Raw genomic sequence first — 23,405 nt, forward strand, 5'->3', positions numbered from 1 at the left:
GAAATTATAAGTGACCATCCTTTGGTTATTAAAATCTTTCGTTGAAATACGTTCAAACGAGGAGTCGTAATTAAAATAATGTTATTTAAAATATGTATTTAAAATAAAATAGTTTAGTATTTATTATTTTAAATAATTTCTCCTGACCTATTTATTTTTTTCTATTTTAAATAGAAAAAAGAAAGAAGTCATTTGATTCCAAGTATTTTAAACAAGTTTTTATTGTTGATTAATTTCGACTAAATTTAATTTTTTTTATTGAAATAAAAAATAAAAATCAGTTTGGTCGGTCCAATTTAAAACAATATATATTATTTAAAATATATTTTTTAAATAAAATAAAAAAAATATTTAGCATTTATTACTTTAAATAACTTCTTACTACCTACTTTTTTATTTTATATTTTAAATAACTCGTATCGGTTATTTTATTGACTCCCAGTCAAAACAGGAAAATTAAAAAATTTTTGTATACTTCAAAACTTTTACTTTAAAAGATATTTTTAAACATAAATAACACATATACGTAATACTGTTGCTCAATATGTAGATTAACGTAACTAGATGTAAGAATGAAAAATGAGAATTCTCGCAGAACTAGAAAGTGCGTAAATTGCGGTCTTCCACGCCATAAATCGTCACCCGACAACTCTGGATAATTAATCGACTTCCTCGACGAACTTAATTGAACTAAATGATCGTCCTTCGATTTAACCAACGTTCAACGAGATTTTTCCGCGTGATTCAATCCGCACGATACATCCGAGCATCCAAGACGACAACGACGACGATTCGTTCGACTTCTAGAGAGAGCCGGCTAGGTCGAGCAAAGGCCGCGCGCTCTTAATTTATGCGCAATCACTCGGCCGATCGATTTATTTGTTTTATAAGCCGCCTGTAATTGGCCACTGACAGCAGCTGTCCCGAGACCGGCTACAATATTCACGATACATTATTCATGCCGCGACGATTCCCCCTTTGCGCGCGCACACTGCAATCCCCGAACTCGCCTAACTTGTGCTCGTCTCTCGTCTCGTCTTGTCTCTACGACTCACGCGATATAAACAGCCGCTCTCCGCAACACGCTCCATCACCTCCTCCCCTTCTCGCATTGTTTCGTCGTTTCGACACAAGTTAACCTTTGTGATATCGATTGGACTATTTTCCATAAGCTCGACAGTTTGCACATGGAGAAAAGTATTGCCGGGAATTTCCCCGGTGACCGGATTTCCGAAGCCCCGACGCACACATTCCTGTCCAGTATTTTATTTTTCCTCCGAGGGAAAAGAAATATATGTAACGCTCGTTGGTCCGACTGCAAACGTCTCCCTAAATTTTCGAACGTTTTTTTAAATATTGTTCTGTTCAATTTTTACGTCAACTTGCGCGTTAAAATTAAAAAAAAAAAAAAAAGTCAAATCAACACGGTGTTGACTTAACAACAGAATTAGTAAAGACTTTATATTTTTTTTATAAATTTACTATTGCTTCTGCGTTAGTAAAAAAAAAATCGATTGGCAAGTTATAAAAAAAAAAAAAAATTAAAAATAGCGAGCTTCTTCAAGCGGATGTCTTCCATCAATCATCTTTAATTAAATATTTTGAGAAATCACTTTCGTAAGAACCGCAATACGAATGCATCTCGGAGATTGAAATAAAAGATCAGGGTTATAAATCGGAAGCGAGATGTGACGGCGACCAAACGTCGGTTCCCGTAAAATTGATCGCTGTGACGGACCTGATACACGGACACAATATGTCGAGGGTAATAATCGTCCGGTCGTGACAATCGATGGCAGCTTCATCGGTAGCGGACGATGGATCTTCGCAATCGAATGGAGAAGGGCGGAGGAGGGTTCTCGAAAGGCATTCGAAAGCTCGTTTACAACAGTCAACGACGACGACGAATAGCCGACCGTGAAATCTACAAGTCTTTTGACAACGGCATCACTAACTCCGACATGCATCAGAATCAGAGCTTCAACTATCACGTGGTGTAGACTATACAACTAATACCGCTTAACATTCCGAAATATTCTGCTTCAATTTTCTTCATGTCCACTGTATGCTTCTTGACATTTTTCAAAATAAAATGTTAACTTTCTGTTATTATGATTTACGCTGTTTAGTGAGACTACCTGAATCACTGGTAAGACGAATGTGTCTTTCAAAAGATTTTGTGGCTCTAAAAAAGCTGAAAAAATACTGGTATACTCTTTCAACACTTAGGGATGCGATTGTGCAATTATACATGGGACCCGAAACGTTTATTTATTTTTTTATATATGAACTGAATTTGAGGCAAAATCGGCAAAATAAGAAAATCTGACCTGGATCAATATGATCTAGATTTGTCCTATATGTAAGTCGAAAAGTTAATGATTACAATATTCAAAAACTAATATACAAGCAAAAATTGAGAGTAAATAAAAAAAAATAAATATAAATCATATTAATCTATCAAAAAATAATAAAAAATACATTCAATAAAAAACATCATTCCACTCCATAATTACATTTTTTATGTATAACTTTTATCTGTCATATAATATTAAAACATCAATCAATAAAAGAATAAAAAATAATATTATTAATTAACAATCCCATTTACATTTCCCTTCTGCTTCTTCCGATCGATAAATTCAATGTTAATGTGAATAAAACGGCAATTTCAAAACGATAAACTTTACTATCAATATCCGACTTTTAAGTACATCATTGAATCACCACTCTCAACCTTCACGCTCGAGGTTGAAACCGCTTACGCGATCGTCCACGCGATGGCATTTAATCTCGTTTGACAGACGATTTGTCGCATTTGCGCCAAGTGTGGTGAAAAGAACGGTTAAAAAGGCGCCAGTGCCGATCGATGACCACGTTGTTCTCGCTCTAAATGATGTGATTTTTTACGGCAATCTACGTGAGCGTGACACGTGACTTTTTCTCTATAACATCACCGAGATTCTCTCGTCCTTACTTCAAAGCGATCTCCAAGTTTTATTACGATAATGAACACGAGTGAGGAGGGTGTGTTTAAAAAATTTTAATTAAATTATGGTTCAGAAAAATTTAGTTTTAGAAAACTAATTTTTTAATTTTGTGAAATAAAATATTTTACTTGCAAGTAGCACTGATCAAAATCTAATAATTTGGAAAGAGATATTTTTTTTACGACATACTTCTTCGAAACCGTTGAAATTTTACTCAAATATTTTCCCGTATCTTTAGATCGAAGGGTATTTGGGTGTTCTATTTCAAGAGAATCCCTTTGTGTGACAGGGGCCCGAAATAATATCCCCGGGTCCTTGGAGCCATAAAGACCGACGCTTGTCGGTAGTGATCGACGAAAGGTACAGCGTCACGCAAAAGTCTGCTCGTCGAATCAATTCTGAAATGACGCGCTGCGTTTCGTGTCGTGACATAACTCAACTCGATTATTATGATTATCGCGTTTGGCGCGTACAGTAACGCGTACACCTCTGTTATATTTCCTAACATTTTTCAAACTTAAAGCGCAACACAAATTCAGAGACACGAAGAAAGATATTTCTGTGAGATTTTCTGTCAAAAATATTACATATAACTTCTATGAAAATAGAATTTATTTCTATCATTCGATTAAATAACAATAAAAAATAGCAATAGTAAAAATCCTAAACTTAAACTTTTTTTAAATTTAAAATCATTTTTTTTCTCCCCAAGATAGAATCTATTTAATACTTTACTTTAGACGAATGTTTTACCAAAAATATTATATTGAATTTCTTTAAAAACAGAATTTATTTTTATCACTCAATTAAATAATAATAAAATTCTAAACTTAACTTTTTTAAATTTAAAAGTCTTTTTTTCCCTAAGATAGAACTTATTTAATACTTAACTTGGTGAATATTTTAACAAGTGCATTTTTATTACACTGACGAATCATTTTAGATATAATTTATTCACGCGTATATTTCTATTATATTTTCTAACAATTTTCAAATTTAAAGTAACACAAATTTATTCAAAGACACGAAGAGAGTCTCCGAGAGATATTTTTGTAAAATTTTCTGCCAAAAATATTACAACTTTTTTGAAAACAGAACTTATTTCTATCTCTCAATTAAATAATAATAAAAATCCTAAACTTAACATTTTTTTTAAATTTTAAAGAAGCATCTTTTTCTTCTTAAGATAAAATATCTATTTAGTATTTAACTTTAGGTAAATGTTTTAAGAAGTGCTCTGACGATCAATTCGGATATAAATTTATTTACATGCACACCTCCGTTATACTTTCTAACATTTTTTCAAACTAAAGCGCAATACATTTATTCAGAGACAGGAAGAAAGTCTCCGATATTTCTGTAAAATTTTCAAAATCAAAATATTGCATTTAACTTTTTTGAAAACGAAATTTATTTCTATCACTCAAATAATAATAAAATTTTAAACTTAACTTTTTTTAATTTAAAAGTTTTCTCCCTAATCTTCTTTTCTCTAAGATAAAAGCTTTAATACCTAACTTTAGGCAAATATTTTAAGAAGTACATTTTATACACTGACGGATCATTTCGGATAACTTGTTTGCGCAAACTTATGCTCCTCGAACCTCTCTCTCTCTCTCTCTCTCTCGCTCTACAAACCGATTATATCTCATCAGGTCAGCCCCGGTGCAATGTTGGCAACTCACAGAGTACTTGGTCGGTTTCGATAATCGATCGGCTCGATGGTGTCGGTACACGGGAAAAATCAGACTCGCTCCGTTCCCCTAAGCGCCCTTTAATTATGTTTTCTCAGCTTATTGCTTAACGAGCGCCCCGGAATCACGATCCGCTCGCTTGTCTACCATTAACCGGTATCGATTAGGCGCGGTCGCTTCGCTCGGCTAGGAGCGCAATTTGCGCGCGCGATATAGTGGCGAAAGAAAACGTAAAATATTCCTGATCGTTTATGCCAGATTAAGCCTTGTAGCGCCTCACTTCTTGTATCGCCTCATTACGCTAACTTAAGAATTCTAAATTAAAGGATTCCAAATCGCAGAGAATGGTCGTTCTTCGATATCGAGTTAAGCTAATGCTTTACGAGCTCTTCATGCATATCGATTTTTTTCAGAAACCATTTCTTCTAAAGTAATACTTTTTCTTAGAATAAAAAAAAATAACATTATAGATTATAAAATAATTAATTAAATACTGTAAAATTTCGGATGCTAATTCAAGTTTCAGTTATTAAAATTTATTTTGATAGTTATTTTGATAGATTAAAATAATATTGAATAAGATTTTTTTCACATTAAAATAATTAGTTGATCTATTCTAACACCTTGCAACTTATAAAGTAAAAATGCAAGGCATTTAACAGCTGTATACAATTTTTACTTCATAATTAACTTCTTAATTACTACTTAAGATAAGGATAAAGATAAGGAAACTATTTTATTGGCGTCTCCAGATAACGAGCAAACAAACATGTCTTACTAATGATACAAAATACAGAAAAACATTTCTTTTTAATTCTGGAAACTCTAGATTATGTGTGGGTAAATTTTCATAACGGTATTCACGTCAACAAAATATGAGCCGCACTCTAAGGTTAAATTCATAATGTAGCGCATTGTATTACTACCATTGTAATAATGCGTTAGTCAAAAATGTTTAAGAATAGTTACTATGTATATCTTACGGAGAGATAAAATAAAAGACAATGATGTACATTCTTTTCAGAAAGATCGATAAGATCGTATTTCAAAGAAAGTCACGAGTAATTGAAATAAAACGCTTACGAAAGCGTTTCATTTCAATTAATCGTGACTTCGGATGCACCGGATATCCTCGTTAACGCAACTTGACCAAGTTAACTTGTTATAATTTACAATTATAAATTAAAATTTACGAAGCAGCAGAAATCAGGAAATATCATATCTTTTGTTGGCACATATTTGAAGGGACAAAAACGAAAAGGAAACCCAACGACCACTTAAAATTTTTTATCCTGAAGGGATAAGCTTGCTCCCCAAGATATCTTACAAGTTTCATGTTGTTTTTAAACGTAAAAACTTTCTCTTGCGAGTACGCAAGGCATTTAACAGGTGTATAAAATACTATTTTTCACATAATTAACATCTTAATCGCTATTCGAAGATAAAGAGAGTATTTTATTCGTCTCCTTATAACGAGCAGACACATATGTCACTGATGATACAAAACGCAGAGGAAAAAAAAAAATATATATATGTTCCTTGAAGAGACAGGCAATACCGCGAATTCTGGCAAATATCTGCGCCCATCCAACCGGTAATTTATCCCCGGTGACAAAAGTAACAACTCGGATGATTTTATTTTACGCTTACGCAGCGGTGCGCATGGGTTCTGTGTGCATTGATAATTGCAGACCTCTTATCGTTGTGATATTTGAGCAGCTGGGATCACCTCATGCTATACAAACGCTCCTAATGAATCGTATTTAAGCTCACAAAACTGTCGCACAAATATTTGCCGAGGCTGATTCGAGCCGCCAAATATTATTTCCGATCAGTCACGCAGATCATATTGCCAATAGGCGTGTTTCGATAACATTGATACGTCGTTGCCAATATTGAATACTTTCAACGTTTGATAATTGATAGCCGATAGTTTACCTAGAATTTTTCTAAACATTAGAAAGGAAAATATTCTTCAAACGTTAATATCATCCTTCTTAAATATTAAAAAATAATTAAAAGTTTAATTACACATAATTTCATAAATTTAATATAATTTTCCAGAACAGTTCCAACGTAATATATATTTCGTGCGTTACGTGTATTTATAAATTAATTCGCATTATACTCATATTCCATTTTATTATATTAATATTATAGTTCCCACTATCAATATCTTTTAGGTAACATTTCCTTTGCAAAATTACATTTTATAATTCTGCGCGCGGTCAGTTAAGCGTTAATAATCTAAAAATTTTAAAAGAGTGATTTGATTCGAAAGGCACTCAATCAATACGAGCCGGAAAAGATCGAGAAATCGATTCGTCCGCTTCAACGACCGCGATCGAATTAATCGCGCGGTAAAACGCGATACCGTACGCGCTCTAATTTCGAATCCATTTACCCTAATCCCCGCGGAGAGACCGGAAAGAGAGAGAGAGAGAGAGAGAGAGAGAGAGAGAGAGAGAACGCGGCGTCGCGATGCTGTCACACGCGTTATCGATCAGCAGTCGGGGGAGGAGAGAACGGAGGGGGGCAGAAATGGGAGGGGGAGAGGGGGAGGCCACATCCACCACACAGCCGGTGACACGAGTGAACCCGGCCATTTTGAAAACCACCGTGTTGCTTTGCCATAAAACCCGGGCTGTAACGTTTCACGACGGGTATATGGGCGAAAACATGCTCGTTAAAGCGCGCGCCATCGAAAAACTCTCGCGCGGCATGTTATACGGAAAAATCGATGCCACTGCTTTAACGTCGCGATAAATCCTACGGTATTGCGCCGCGTAAACGCCGCAATTTTTATTATTTCAATTTCGCCGCACGCTTCTATTCCCGCGTCTGACGTCTCCGCAATTATTCGTCTCCGCGGAATGTAAATTCTTTTACGAGGATACCCTTCCGATACCACTCGCGTGTTAGCGAAAGAGAGAGAGATGCTAAAAGCTCGCCGAACATCGATGGTTTCAGTTGTCCGCGATCAAGAACGCCGCGTAAGTACCGATAATATAGTACCGCGACATAAAACGTATCATATGACGTAAAAAGCTTAAAGTCGTAAAGCGAAATGGCCGATAACCGATGCCGTTTTCGCAATTATCATGTTAAAGCTCGCGTATTTTAACATACGCGCCGACTCCCGCCCGTGGAGAAAAAAAAAGACGCAAATTTATTGAGCGGCATTATTAATTAAATCGATGTGTGGCGACGCGCAAGTCAATTCGCCGCGTGAATATTAATGGCACATATTAATAAAGCAAATGCGCAACAATCGACAAATTCATTATGGACCGCGTGCCGGATCGCGTTATGTTAATTGCAGCTCGCTTTACATGCACAACAAATGCAAGAATCGACACGGCATTATTTATAATTGTAACGAATGTGAGCCGTGCTCGTAATGTACGTTATATGTACGACATCGTAAGCGACGCTGATTGCGTTTTGCGGTCGCGTACCTGATTTCGTGCTGACTGAACAGTTCGTTGTGCATGCACATGGCCGTATAACCATAATCGGTACGCGCGATTAACCGCAAGGACGAGCGTCGACTTCGGTTTCCCATCCAGGGACAATTTAGAGACTCCTGAGATTCTCCTGTTTAAACAGGCTAAAGAACAGGAGGGTATCGAGTTTGGTTGCTTGCACAAACTTGGAATTAATATCGAAATAATAGAGGAGGAAATGGTATTATAGCCATCCATTTACATTTTATGTATTAACTTTGTTAATAATTATTTTATATTAAAACTTAACGATTACATTCAACAAAGTGTTGTTTAATAAATTCTACACTTATGAAATATTTATTACGCTAAATATTATTTAGAAAAATATAGCGTAGTGAGGAACAGAAATACAAAAATAAATTTAAAAATTGGTTTTGTTTTAAAAAACAGAGTATTTTGTTACAAAACTATATTTTTAATTTTTCATAGATTAAAAGATGTCATTTCGATATCATATTAGATGATATCTCTAAAGTTTCTGAACGCAGCCTTGTAGAATGACAATCGATTTATTGAAGAATTAGTAGAAAATGGCAGCCACATTACTAATACGCTTAAACGACTATTAATAAAATGCTATTAATAAAACGCTATGCCATTGTTTTTGCATAACTCGAAATGTGTGCCGTCAAGTACAAAGTTGAATTAATAAAGAAACACTCGAGTGTACATACAGTTGTGTGATAATAAAAAGAATGAGCAAGTATAATTAAATGTTAAAATTTATCTTAAAACATTTTTGAAATGTTTAAAAGTAAAAGTGCTTTAAGTATTTGTAAACAAATTTCGATTATTGCGTATTGCTCGCTATATTAACGCCACTACATGGCAGGCTGCTAAACAAATAATTCCATAATTATTAGGATTCGTTAGCTAATAATAAAAATAATACGAGTTGCCATAATACCTATACGGCTCGTAATACCACGTTCTCTTCCGTAGCTTTGAATAAAATGAATATATTTGTGCATTATCGCAGTTTATATATTTCTGCCGGAAAATATGGGTATAAGAGAAATATTTCCTTGAAATATTTCTCCTCTCGAAATAGTCATCTTCGAAGAATAACCGGATATAATTAATGGAAGTAAATCCGCATTTTCATCATTATTTCAAATAATTTTTTTCACACGATTTAAAACGGTAAATAAGTACGGAAGTGCGCGAGAGAAAGCCAGATACGCATATATTCTTGCAGTAAACGCGTCTTGCTTCACTGGCGATGTGCTTATTTCAGGCGCGAGCAGATTTAATGCCACAATGTCCTGTGCCATATATTTGCTAATGCAATATGATGACAGATGATAGAAAAACAAAAACAATGACATTCGCTTTCGCGATTGTCATTATTTTTGTTTTTCTATCATCTCTGCAATAATGACTGTGAATGCTTAATAATCCCATTTGCATCGAAATCCATGAATCTATTTATAATCTGATTTGCATTCATAAAATTTTAACCTCCAGGTTACCGCGCACGTTCGGTTAATCGAGCGGATGTCGTCATGCAGACGATAAAACAACTGTACTATACATTTCTCTTTCCTCTCTTTCCTCCACCAAAACATGAATACACGGAATGTAGCGGAATATATATATACAGCGTAGAAGGATGAACTTGAAATTAAAAAGAACTCATTATTATAATTAAAGCGGTTCCCGGTGAGGCTCGTCTCGCTTTCAACGCGAAGAGTGTACGGAAATGCGAGCTGAAAGCAACGGAGACCCGTAGTTTTACTCCAACTCCGATTCAGAGCCCCGGCCGGCGTGCTGGTGAAGTGTGTTACTCCGCGGACGTAACGAGTTCCTGCCTCGTAAATAAAGCGAGCGCCTTTGACAGCGACGCCTCCCGCGCGCATCGTCGGCGCTTTACGAGCTCGACTCGTGAACCCGCTGTTCGTGGGCGTCGTGCGTGCATGCGTGCGTACAATACGTACGTGCACCCACTCGACGGGCACACGTACGGGTCGGGCGTAAAGTACACGCGACAGCTCGCCAGGCTACAAAGCCTGTATGGCGTGTGAAACACCGGCGCTGTGCGACGCGACACAACCATGTCGGCGCGGTGTGGTACTCCCGGCGGACGCTGGCTGGAGTGATAGCGAAGCGGGAAGAGAGAGAGAGAGAGCTAGAAGAGAGACCAGGCAGGAGAGATGGAGAAATAGGAAGAAGGAGAGAGACAGAGAGAAGAGAACGAGCAAGCAACGTAGTAAGGAGCGCGTACTACAAGGCACTCAGGAATCTCCCCGGTTTCCTAATAGGCAGGTGACTGCCTGACTTGACTGCCTGACTTGACTGCCGAGTGCCGGCGGTCTATCGGCCCGCGGGCGAACAATAATACGACGCGAGCTGCCTGCCTGCTTGCCTTCCTGCGCTCTGTCTCTCTCTCTCTCGTTCAACGTGTATGCACACAGCGCGCTTCTGTGTACCGTGAGCAAGAGCCTCCGTAACGTGCACGAATGAAAGACTTTTACGCAAGGATGCCTAAATTCAGGATATCGCCACTTTTACCCACTCGGATGCGGGACAAGTGTCGAGTGTCGGCGCTAAAGTGTTGATATCTTTTCAATATCGGTTATCTATCGTCGATACCATGGAGAAAAACAGCTCTCGCAAAAATATACTGGCGAATATTGGTTCGAGGAACAATTATGTATAGCTTGTTTGTGAAGTAAAAGACGAAATTATAAAATCACGCGTTGAATTTTTTTTTCTCTAAATTCTGTTTAAAAAGGGTGCAGCAAAAGCTCGTCCCCCAATCATGACGTTTCAGTGTTCCAAAAAATGATGAAACGAAAACGAATCCCGGTCCGTAAATACAGTCAAGCCTTTATTCAACGTTGGAATTTTTCGACCAATTATTTCGACCGGTTCAACTACTCGGGCTTTTAGCTTTTTACAGGGGGAATCAATTAACCCCTTTGTGACGCATCGATAAGCGCCATAAATGCACGCACGATACTAGGTTACCACGACTGAAACCTTGATATTGGTCACGAAAGTCTATTCTTATCTCTACAGCCAGTATTTTAATCTTTATTTACCGCTGCGCCCAGCACTAATGCAATGACATCTAATTTTGCATTTTATAACCTTTATGAAGATCGAGTTGAACGCAAGATGAGAATAAAATAGGTACGTTCAATGATAAAAGCGTCAAACTGATTCAAAGTTTCTTTTGTTTCGTACAAAAATTGCTAAATTGGCGCGATAAAAAAAATTTTTTTAATATGTTTTTTGCTAAAATTTGTTTTGTAAATATGTTGAAACTATTCACCTAACATCTTCCACACAATTCCGTTCAGGTCAGCAGGCTTTTATCCTTTTACAAACGAAAGTCAATTAATCTCTTTGTCACGCATGGATATGCGCGATGTACGAACGAAAGAATGGACGCTGAATGCACGATAATAGGTTACAGCCGTATATATTTAGTTACAAAAGTCCATGGTTATGTCCCACATTTAAATGTCAACGACCAATTTTCACTCAGTGATAATATTACGCAATTTTTAATTTCTACATTATATCGCAGCTTCTGTGCGCATATATGTATAAATTTATAAATACTTTTATATAAAATATATAAAATACACACGGGGAGAAATTATAAAGAATCAATAATCATACGAATATAAAGGAAAAGGTTAATTTATAATATAACTGAATGTAAAATGCAACTATACAAATATTTCTAAATAGGTGTGTTCAGATCTAACACATAATAAATTGCATGAATATGATCATATAATTATAATAAATTTATAGACGCTCGTTTTTTGCAAAGCAAAATTATAAAGAAAGAAAAAACAGTCTCGTAAATTTGCTGTATTTTTTTTCTTCACGTAACTATATTAAGTTCTCCGTACAACTGTTGATCTCATAAATTAAAATATATTTCAAGCTACATTCCAAAATATTTTCTTCGAGAAAATTTTTACCCAAGATAATATAAGGTAACTGTACCCTATATGGTCTAAGCTTCGAGACTTTTTTCAATTTTGTGCTGAGTCCAAAATAAAAAACTGATGGTTTGATTCAAAGTAGGAAACATTTCTAAACATTAATGTAAAATGCGGAACAATTTTAAATATTTATGTGGCTGCAGTGAAAATTAAAAAAGATACTATTTAAGTCACATGTATTCAATATGTTCGAAAAATAGATAATAAAATGATTCAATGTTACATTTATAAATTTATTAACCTTGACATGTTTACTAACATATTGACATATAAAAGTACACAAAGAATTATTGTAGTCAATAATCTATTAGTAAGTAAACAAATTGACTTATTTTAATTTTTTCTCCTTAAAACTATATATGAATCGGAGTTTAGTAAGTGGATTAAAATTTATCCGAAGTAATAAAAGTACTAAAAAAACATTAGAATCGACGTGTGTCATTATTGATCTAGATGGTTCTACTTTATAAAGTTTTCTATCTCTGAGTGTAAATAGAAAATATGAAAATATAAATTAAATCCAGCGCTGTAAAGTACAAATATAGAACTACTATATTTGTATACTGCAAAAATAAATAAGCATCGCTTAACAGTTATAGAAAGTAGTAACTTTCCTGCAAAATATTAGATCGTGAGAAACACAATCAATAAAATTCTACTTTGACCTCACTTTCAACAACAGAATACACAAACTGAGTAGTAAACTGTTGTAAACAAGTCAAGCCTGTACAACATACTAGCGTTATTTGTTCAATTCACCATGTAACTACTTACTAAAAACAGTAAGTGGGTCATATAGAAGTACAATTACCTTAGTATATAATTACGTACGCTATATATTTTGAGTAAAATTTCGTCGGAAAGGACATTTTGGAATTTAACCTCAGTCTAAGCTGACAGATGTACTACCATTAACAATATTGGGCTATCCGTAATCATGCGATTGCATTATCAATATGGCATGATAGTGTTTATATTAAGCGTGCAATATGGCTGAACGAACCATATTTATGGCTAATACTCTGAATCTTCTCTCTCCGTGCAGTTAATTAGTTCAGATACACAACTTTTTGTTTTCCTTTTAACGATAGCCAGATAGTGTAATCCCCTAACTTCCCATCACTTTCCGCAATTTTCTTCTGCAGAGATACGTACACGTATGTTGACTTTTATGATTAAAAGAAGTTGCGCGCCGACGATATACTCGTAGATTTAATGAGTCTACGGTAAAGGCAGCAAGGAGCGAGTTGAGATACCTCTCGAGCACTACGTAATTTCATCGATCTGATAAAGTGAAAATGAGATGTAAATTCCTCGAGGTTTACAAAATCAATTATCGGCTCGACGAGAAAATGTTTCCGCGTGCCCGACGAGTGGGCGTACTGCCGTGCGAACTTGGTCGTTTAAGTGACAGCAGCGAATACACTTTGTACGAGTAATATATGTGTACGTGTTCATCTGGTATAGGCGTTCTGCGTACCTGGTCACGCGGCTGGTTGATAATCTCGCAGCTCCCGTCACACGTGGGACACTTTACGGCGCCGTGCGTGAGCGACACCCAAAGAAGAATTAAGACGCATCCGACGTGTACGTGAGTCGTTAATCAGCTTTACGAGCCGCGGATAATACATACCGACGCGGTTGCATAAGCGCCGGCCTTATCCACGTCGATTAGAAAGAAGTCGTAAAAAAAAAATGTCGGTTACGATAACGAATAAACTGCTAAAAGATCGTAAATAAAAAAAGAGGATGATACGTGGTATTCTCTCCTTGTGGCCGATAGGGGAAAGTTGCTAAAGCATACCTATTAAGTATTATACATTTTTACTTTATGTAAATAACATTTAATAACAAAAATAAAAAGTAAATAAGTAGTATAGACAAAAATTTAACAAGTTTTATTTTGTTTCGTCCATGCTATCGGCATTTTAAGAAATTAGGTACATTTTGTGACATATATTTTTTGTTTATCAACTTATATAACTGATAATATAATTTTTTAATTGTTCATAATAGAAGGACGTAGAATATTTTACGTTCATTGAATATACATATTTAAAATTATTATAAAAATTAAATTGATATTTTTACATTAAACTGTACCAAGTTTCCTAATTCGTACCACGACGATGTTTACTATAAAGAATTATACTAATGTAAGATTAATAAGTGATAATAGTAAAACTGGTAATTGCGATAAATAAAAAAATACGTCGATACGAAAATAAATTCAAATCAGTTTTATTTCAGTATTCTTATCTTTTCATTATTGTTATTTATTAATTATTAAATATTTCATTGCTCTTTCAATAAATTATTAATGAAATAAATTTTAGTTAATAATTCCTTATATTTTTAATTATTGTATTTCATAAATTAGATACTTTTGAAAATGATACGATTTAAGAGACCACAGGTACACTTTAAGCGACCGGTTGTCTAAATCACATCTTTCGCAGCATATGTTACAGAAAAGCTTATAAAAAATTAAATTCTTATTACTGAAAGGTTTAACATGTAATAATTAAAAAAATTGAGCTACAATTTCGAACTTTGATTTTCATCCAAAACAGCACCAAATGCGAAAAATAATAAAAAAATAACTTAAATGATACGCATCAGGCAACTCTTCCTTCTGTCATGGCTGAATGAAAACAAAGAGAGAAGAGGGAGAAGGATAGATAACGTTGCATAGTTCAAGAGAATTTCGTCTTTGATGCGATGACGAAGAAATGGCTTGGAACATGCTAAATAGTCTAAATAAACGTTCAAACAAGCAGCGAAGTGGCTAGTTGCGCTTTTCTCCGTCAGATTCGATCGATACAGACCACACAGAAGGGATATCGAATCGGAGTATTCGGCGCACACACGACAATGGCTCACACGCCTCCGGCTGCACGTCGTGCGGATCCCGGCAATATCGCGTATGCATAATACGAGACGATGTAACTCAGTCCGGGTACGCCGCACAATTAGTGTGCGCGCGGTCGTCGCAGGCCGTGGCGCAAGCAAGCCGCAACGATGACGACGACGATGACGACGACGACGACGACGACGACGACGACGACGACGGCGACGCGCTTGTGTCGCCGGCATTGCCGACGCCTATATTTGAATCGCGTCGACGCGATGCGTGCGTTCGTGCGTGAATACGTGAGGCGGGCAAACACTATCGCCCGCGGTCGCCAAGTAGTCAGCGCTGTCGCGTCTGTAATTGTGCTTTTCCATCTCCTGTGTTTCACACAGAGAGGAGATGTAGGCAGAGACAGAAATAAAGGCAGGGAGAGAGAGAGAGAGAGAGAGAGAGAGAGAAAGAGAAAGAGAGTCGATAACATATGCGTCTGTGATGGGAGTGAGAATGAAAGCATATCCTCCACTGGGAAGAAAGAGAAGCAACAGTTACAAGAAAGAGAGAAGAGACTGCGTGAGGATGGATGGAGAGAACCGTTTCGCATTGCCGTGGTGCGAGCGAGTCAATAGCATTACGTGTTTGCATTAAGAGCGACTGCAACGGCACGAGAGATGTTCTTCGTCGGGAGGAAAGAGAGAGAGAGACGGACGTCACTAATGCTTGACGTTCAACGGAGAGGGATAGAAGATCGGAAAGAGACTGCAGGCTACGTCGCGAGAGCGACGAGGCGCGACGAGGATACCGTGGTCGATGAATGCAACGAAGATGCAGCGCGTATTTTTTTCTTCGTCGCACCCGACGCGAGCTGGGAGTCGCGAGTGTAGCGAGGAGGACGGCGCGATATTTCGCCGAGGAAAGGACAGCGCGAGCAGACGTCAGTCGTTCTCGCGTAACGTGCGCGTGCGATAAGGACGCGCGACTGCACCCTCGCGAGGGTGCGAGAAACGGAGAGCGACATCGTCGTAAAGGGAGGAACGGAGAACGACGTAGAAATAGAGAGCAACGTTGGTGTAAGGGCGGCGAGGAAGGACACTGTGGACAGACAGAGAGAGAGAGAGAGAGAGAGAGAGAGAAACGTCTTGTAGAAAGAAGAAGAGGAATGCAAAGAGGAGGGACTTCGATGAGAAGGATCGACGAGGAGGACCGCTGGTGCGCGAGAGAAAAAGACGGTGGGAAGACAGAAGAACCGTCACGAAAGAAGAACGTCTCAGAAAGATAAAAAGAAGCGTGATGGACATAGTGTGTTAATGCGAATAGAGATCAGCACTGAGAGAAATATTTCGTAAGATCAATCAAATGTTTAGTTAAGTAATGATCAAATTAATTTTATGGTTATAATTACTAAATATGTAGTTGTTTTAATCAAACAACTGTTTTTGTACAACTTATAAACGAATAATTCGTTGTAACCTAGTTTTTCACTACTTAACTAAACGTTTAATTAATATTTCTCTCAGTGAATATGGGTTATATAGGAACACTGAGAGAAATATTAATCAAGCGTTTAGTTAAATAGTGATCAAATGAATATTGTAGGTACCAAACTTCAATTATATTTGAGAAACCCTTATAGTATAAACGTATAAAAACAATTGTTTGATTAATGCTACAGATTGTTTGATCAAAACAACTACATATTTAGTAATTAACTATAAAGTTCACTCGATCACTATCTAACAGTAAACGTTTGGTCTACTTCTCCCCACAATATTTCTCTCACAATCAGTGAAGAAAGAAAGATAACAAACGACGCATCGCGTTTGTTTATCTGTCAAGTGCCATATATAATGACAGCTGACACTATAAATCTAAATGGCATTGGTGAAGCTAATTAACGGTGAAATACAATCTCACTATCGACGCGCATAATCGGCGAGTTATAACGCGGAGAAAGAGAAAGAGAAAGAGAAAGAGAAGGAGAGCGAGAAAATTTCATGCGCGCGTGTCCATGTGTGCGCGGTATGTATCTACGTGTGCATCGGTGTGAGAGAAGCGGAGAAAGGGAGAAACAAGATTTTCGCGCTCGCTCGCGCTCACGCACGGTCGATCGTTCCTGCCGGCGGCCATTTTGTGTTCGCCCGTAGACCCGGCGTTCCCGACGACCCGGGGAAAATATTGGCCGACGATTCACCGCGATAGCGCACCCGTCGAACGACGTCCGCGCGACGACGGCGCGTCGCGGCCGGCCGTTGCGATCGGCTCGACGCCGTAGAACGCGGACGAGCGTGCCGCGACGCGCGTCCATCGCGTCGCGGCCGGCCGGTCTGGACGCGCCGACGTTCCGCGACGCGGGACAATTCGTTTCACGTCGGATTCCCTTCCGTGGTTCTCCTCTCGTCCGCGGTACAGCCGGGCACGAAAGTACGAGAGAGTGCGCGCCGTGAGTCCTAGCTCGTGAACATCGCTGCGGAGCGAGCTCGTCGCTCGCTATAATCCCTTCGAGGATTCCGTGTGTATCTACGTTGAAAAATCTACCTGAATAATACGTATAATATTTTATGCATACTGTGTACGTGCGCAAAATAAATCGTTTTCGCAATATATAAATGTGAACCAATTTTATGATTTCAATGTTGTTTCTCTTATTGTATAATCTTACACGCTTAACAAATGTGCTAATGCAATTTTTTTTTACAAAGTCAGAGCCAAGAATCAAGTGAACGCGAGCAAACACGAACGACCGGTGTCATTGCACTCGGTGAAGCTAATTGTTCGGCCGCATTCGCTCGTGCTCGCTTGCTTGAGTCAGCTTAATTTAATATTGCCCGAGAAAGAAGAAAGCACATCGTTGTGTAATATATCATTGCTTTAAAAGTGTATGATGAAGGTGTTTACTCCAATTCTGTCAAAAAATTCTTTGAAAATTCCCGGAATTTTAATTCAAAACTCCAGGTGGAATTAGAGAATTTTTAATACAACTTTGAAATAAATTTATTCTATTATACTTTTTAATGTTCCCCAATCGTGCAATCACAAAAAGCCACTCGAGTTTTGAACATTAAAGTTTTAAAAATACTAAAGAAATAATGGCGTATAACGATTTGTCTGCACGAACTTAATTTGTACAGAATTCGAAAATGTTTAAACACAATTTAAAACGATGTATTGTCACTAATTTTTTAATAAAAATTCTAAAATTACACGTGAATGTGTATGCCACATTTATTGCTAATCGTTTTTGCATTATCAAGAAAAAATAATCAAAGAAACGATTTCGCTCGAAAAAGAGAAAGAATTTAAATTTAAAAGTAAAATTTCAAAAATTTCGCTGACTACTATAAATCGCATGAAAATCCCATGATTTTCAAGGATAAAAAATAAAATTCCTAAAAATTCTAGGTTTTCCGATTTTTTCCCGGTAGACAATGCCCTGATTATTATCTTAACTCTTTTTTTTTAATTAGTTAAAACTAATCATGTATTCAATCAACACGGACAATTAAAATGTTAATTGCTTTATTGACAATATATATATTTTCTATAAAAAATTCGAACATTTAAATTATTCGATGTTATCGAGAGCGGAGTGCCGTTTCTGTCATATGAGAATAAATGCACGGTTAATTTTAAATTGCTTGGGAAGATAAAATTCACATTAAAGTTCTCAATTTCCTCTGATCGACACGATGTAAAAATACAATATGTAGAACGTGAGCGATGAAAAAAAAAAAATAAAAGTATAAAAATACCTATCAATATACGATTCAATAAACGATCATAAATTCGAAAAATTTATGAATATCGCTGGATTCGGAAAATTTTTAAATCTTTTTTTGGGGTCGATTCTTTTAAGCAGCAATATTGAAACGCTCGGATACTGCGAGAGTGCGCCAACGAAATGTTTCTGGAATGAATTATCACGCGCTATCGTGGTCAGAAATAACAGAGAGAAAGAAAATGTTTCCGCTTCAATTTCGAAAATGCTGTAGTCGCGTCAAATTAAAACACCAGCGGATAATATATAAAAGCAAAAATAAAAGCAATAAGCGTAAGATATAAACTGCTTTGCTACACTCTGTTCGACATGAACGTATTATAACACGCAAAACTGCTCTCCCATCGCCAGATTAATATTAATGCTCGATCCGCCCCCTTCCCCGCCCATCCTCGAGCGCGGAATAATACACGGTCTTCGTGCCGTTCATAAAAACGTATCGCATCGAGCGTGGTGTCGAACCTTTTACGAGTGGAACATGAGCGGCGCGGCAGTTCGTACGGAAATCGCGACTGTACCGTTATGAGTTACGAGTGCCATTCTGCCAGCATGAATACGGGATGTCTTTTGGACGCGCTCCAGGAAGGCTTTTCAAATTGAATTAGAGAAAACGTTCGCCTCGTGAAGCTGTGGCCACCACCACCACCACCGCCATCACTACTACCACCACCGACGACGACCCTCGGCCTGACGTTCGACAGAGGGCTTGGGGAAGGGCCCAAAGCCTCAGGCGAATAGCGCAGCGGTTTAGGGTCGTCAAAACTCCCTTTTAAAAATGAAAGAATTATACCGGGTAAATAAAGGGCGGCGGGAACACAAAGGAATCTGTGTATGTACGCTATTTGGCCGTATTTATCTCTTTCCGTTCCGGCGATAATTAAGGAATAAAGATTGCATGCGAGGTACTAAGAGCACTCACGAGAATTCCAGGAAAGTAAGAAGTTTTTTAATATTTCAGCTTGCACTACCTTCTTCGTGATTCAGGTCACTTTCATTTAATTACAATACGAGAAATGAAAGGAACGAAAAAGTCTATTGCATAAATTTCTTCGCCTATCAGTTATTTCCGTATATATCCCATTGATATTTCCGTGCATCTCTCCTTTTTCCCGAGAAATATGTTAAGATTGCTTAAAAAGAATTTGATATTCTTTTCATTTATACATATAATCTCGAATAAACGAATATTATATATCGAATAATCCTTCTTAATTTGCTCGTTAGTGGTCGTTAATCTTCTTTTAATTACGTTTGTAAAGCAAGCTTGTTCTCTATTCATTATTACTTAATAAGATCTCAAAATATATTAATGTACAACAATATAGTAATATTTTAATATTTAATAATTTTTATATAATTTTTAATAATTAGACTATTTTATAAAAATATATGTTTGATATTGCATATTGCAAGATAAAAGCAGAATCTTTATATTTTCCTACATGAATCGTATAGAATAAACTGTAATTTTTTCATAAAAAGATTTCGAGGAAAAAATTCCGATTCCATCTTGGGGTGCAAACAACGAATGCGGCATCAAAAGGGCGACTAGACGAGCATTCGAGGAGGCCGACACTTGGTGTAATCTTCAGCAGAGATCGAAATATATAACGGGTTTCGACCCCACTTGTAGATTTGCCCGAGTCAGGAGATCGCTAAGTATAAATCGGACCTCTCCCTATATTGAGTCGCATTTCCATTTCAAGAGCAATGAGAAGAAAAGAGACGCTCGCAGATTTTTCGCATTTAATTTCAAACGACGTATTCATTCAGACGAATATAATATCGAATATTAATTCGTTCGCGCGAATCCGTTTTCCATCTGCCTTCTTTTCGCGATATTGACTGACATGAGGCTTATGCGAGGTGAGAAATACATACAAGGCGATAGATACGTCGCAATTTTTTAAACAATGTATCCTTTACCGAAATTAAAATAGAAAAAGAAACTTTTTAATTAAAAATTTTAAATACATAAAAATTAAGAGACAAATTTATTTACGTTATTTCAATATCTAGGGGCTTTCGCTCTCTGAGGGCGATTATCCATAGCGCCATAGAAACGACAATAATTCATCGAAAACGGGGAAAAGAGTGGTCTCCTTTATCGGTCATGAGGTTATCGTCGTCGGACCGATCGCTTCGTGACCGACCGTATAAAGTCGCGTATTTAATCAATAGCTGATTACAGTAATGTACGTATCGAGAGCGTTAATTAAGACTGAGCGGCCCCCGATAATTGTTTCTTCTTGCTATCGGCGAGCGTGTAACGAGAGGAAACTTCCCGGAACGAGTATCCGGTTTGATTTAGTCATGTTTATCGCGTGCGAAATTCATACGCTCCCTTCCGAAACCGTGTGATAATGGCGCTCGTGATAAATTACTTTGTAAACTTGTAAAGCATCCATATGTATACGGACATTTTAATCGCTTTAATTTCCAAGCTTTAGTTACTCACAAAACATCCAGTTATCTAACTTACGTGCAACTCGGAGATTCGAGTGACCTAAACAGAACATTGAACAGAAATATATATACATGTATATAGCATATACGTCGCGAAATAAACACTGTGTGATTACATAAAAAGTTTATCGATCGCCATTACATAACAGATCGCACTCATCAACCAATTGGATCAAGCTCAATTAATGATAATTAATTTTTTTATATACCTGCAGCAAAAGTTATAGTCTAGATTATAGTCTAGGAGAGTATATACAGCATTATGCACGCAAATGTGAATTAATTAAATTTCACGATAACAGACTCACGCTGATATTAATAAAATACTCGAAATGCTGGTGATAAAAAAAAAAAAAAAAAAACATTTATCAGAATTGTGATAAATTTATGACAAATCGTATTATCATTAATTGATTAATGCAAATATATAAATATTCGTAAAAAAAAAATAAAACAGTATACGCGTTTAAGGAAAAAAATATAATAAACAGGCATCGATATAATGGCGTATGCCAGGCAAATGAAATTTTTATAGGTAAAAGCGTACACAAGATGCGGTCGATCTCACGACAGCGTGAGATGCCTTCGTGAAGAATAAATAGAGGCGGCGAAGGAGGTAAGAAAGAAAAAGGGAAGGAAAAAAAAAGTGGTACGTCGCGTCTCGGGCAAATTGCATTGCTGGTATAACGCTGTTCCGTGAATGCTCTTCGTGCTCTCGGTGCAGTGGCCAGTAACGCCAGCATTAAGCCCCTTCCCCGATGCATCGTGACCCTTACATTTGACCCCCGCGTAGAAAACATGACTGCGATTTTCTTGTCCTGCATTTAAAACCGCCGTGGCATTCCTTAGTTTAAACAAACGAACTTCGTTTTAGCTCCCTCTTCCCACAGAAACCCACTTGTGTCAATCAGCTTAAAACGAAGCACGTACGTAACACGTGATTTCATACGTTTAGCATAAAATGAGAGTATCTTGACGAATTGAATCATGCATGAAATATCAAAATTGTGTTGGCACCAAGCAATTTATAAGTCCGTTATAAAAAATGTTGAGTGCATTTGTGATAAAATGAGCGCGCGATTTCTAGGACACCGTATGCGCAAATGTACTGAACGTTCGCACGCGCGACTTGTAAGATATTTGCAATTTACATTGGCATGTATCACGTCGTAGAACGAATTACGACTGTGTAGTCGTTTCGCAACAGTGTATTTACCGGTGGCTATCGCATCGTCCAATTATATACGGTATCATACGCGTCACGTCGTAATTATTGGCATTGCCATTGTACGCAGCGGCAAACACTCGTCTAACTGACATTTGCATGATTGCTGTATGAAGATCAAATATCAATACTCTGACATCGCTGTCATTGTGACGACCAATGCAGAAAAAATAAAATAAAATGGCACAAAATTGCTAGTAGTATTCCTATTCATTCTGAAAATAATATATCTTCAATACTTTCGTCCATGTTTTTAGCAATAATTAATAAGAATTATTTAATTAAGTTAAAAATTGATTTTCAACTAGATGTTGAAGAGATCCGTTACACTAGCGATAGGAATGTGTAAACCTTAAGTATTCTTAGATGTGGCTTTACGATGCGTCTAAAATTTGAGACGGTCGTAAAGGAAGGTTACATAAAGCGCACTTTATGCGGCACAGGCGATGCGAGATATCGCGGGATCGTGCAAAAAGCGCGCGGATGCAACCGCGTAATTACGCTACACGAACGCGAGAGCGGATAGCCGGCTTGCTTTTTCGACATAATTGAATTCTGGGATAATTGATCAGGCCGAGCGGGTGAGCGAGCGGATCCTCGGGGGCATGAAACACACTCATAATTATTAAACTTCGGTACTATTATCGGGGGCAGTTCATGATTATTACCGTCGCATAATTTGCCGACAATTAGCGCCGGGAGCAAAGTCTGCTGCATACGATAAACAGTGTAATCGTGGACACACGATTATGTGCGCAGAAAGGAGTATCGTTAGAAGCTGCCTCGGAACTATTTACCGGTTCTCATTTCATAATAAGGATTGATGGTTACACTTCTTCGATAAACTCTTACTCTCATATTTCAAGCAAATTAGACAATGAAAAACCGTCTTTAATATATACACAAAGATGTGCTAGAAAAGCACACTTT

The 23,405-nt window shown here is 37.2% G+C and overlaps 1 protein-coding gene across 5 annotated transcripts in view; it reads right to left on the reverse strand.

Annotated features, from left to right (window-relative positions):
- The window catches only part of LOC105202340 (zinc finger protein 608), a 244,967-nt gene that overhangs the window by 140,745 nt on the left and 80,817 nt on the right, over window positions 1-23,405 (reverse strand). The window contains exon 1 of one of the 5 annotated variants that reach the window (XM_011170821.3): window positions 13,639-14,084. The exons of the other annotated variants lie outside the window; for them this stretch is intronic. The gene's annotated coding sequence lies outside the window, so the exon portion shown is untranslated. Of the gene's footprint in view, window positions 1-13,638; window positions 14,085-23,405 lie in introns of those variants that run through there. 5 annotated transcript variants of the gene reach the window in all.

This window comes from Solenopsis invicta, chromosome 16, assembly GCF_016802725.1.
Source record: "Solenopsis invicta isolate M01_SB chromosome 16, UNIL_Sinv_3.0, whole genome shotgun sequence".
In the NCBI taxonomy this organism is placed as follows: Eukaryota; Metazoa; Arthropoda; class Insecta; order Hymenoptera; family Formicidae; genus Solenopsis; species Solenopsis invicta.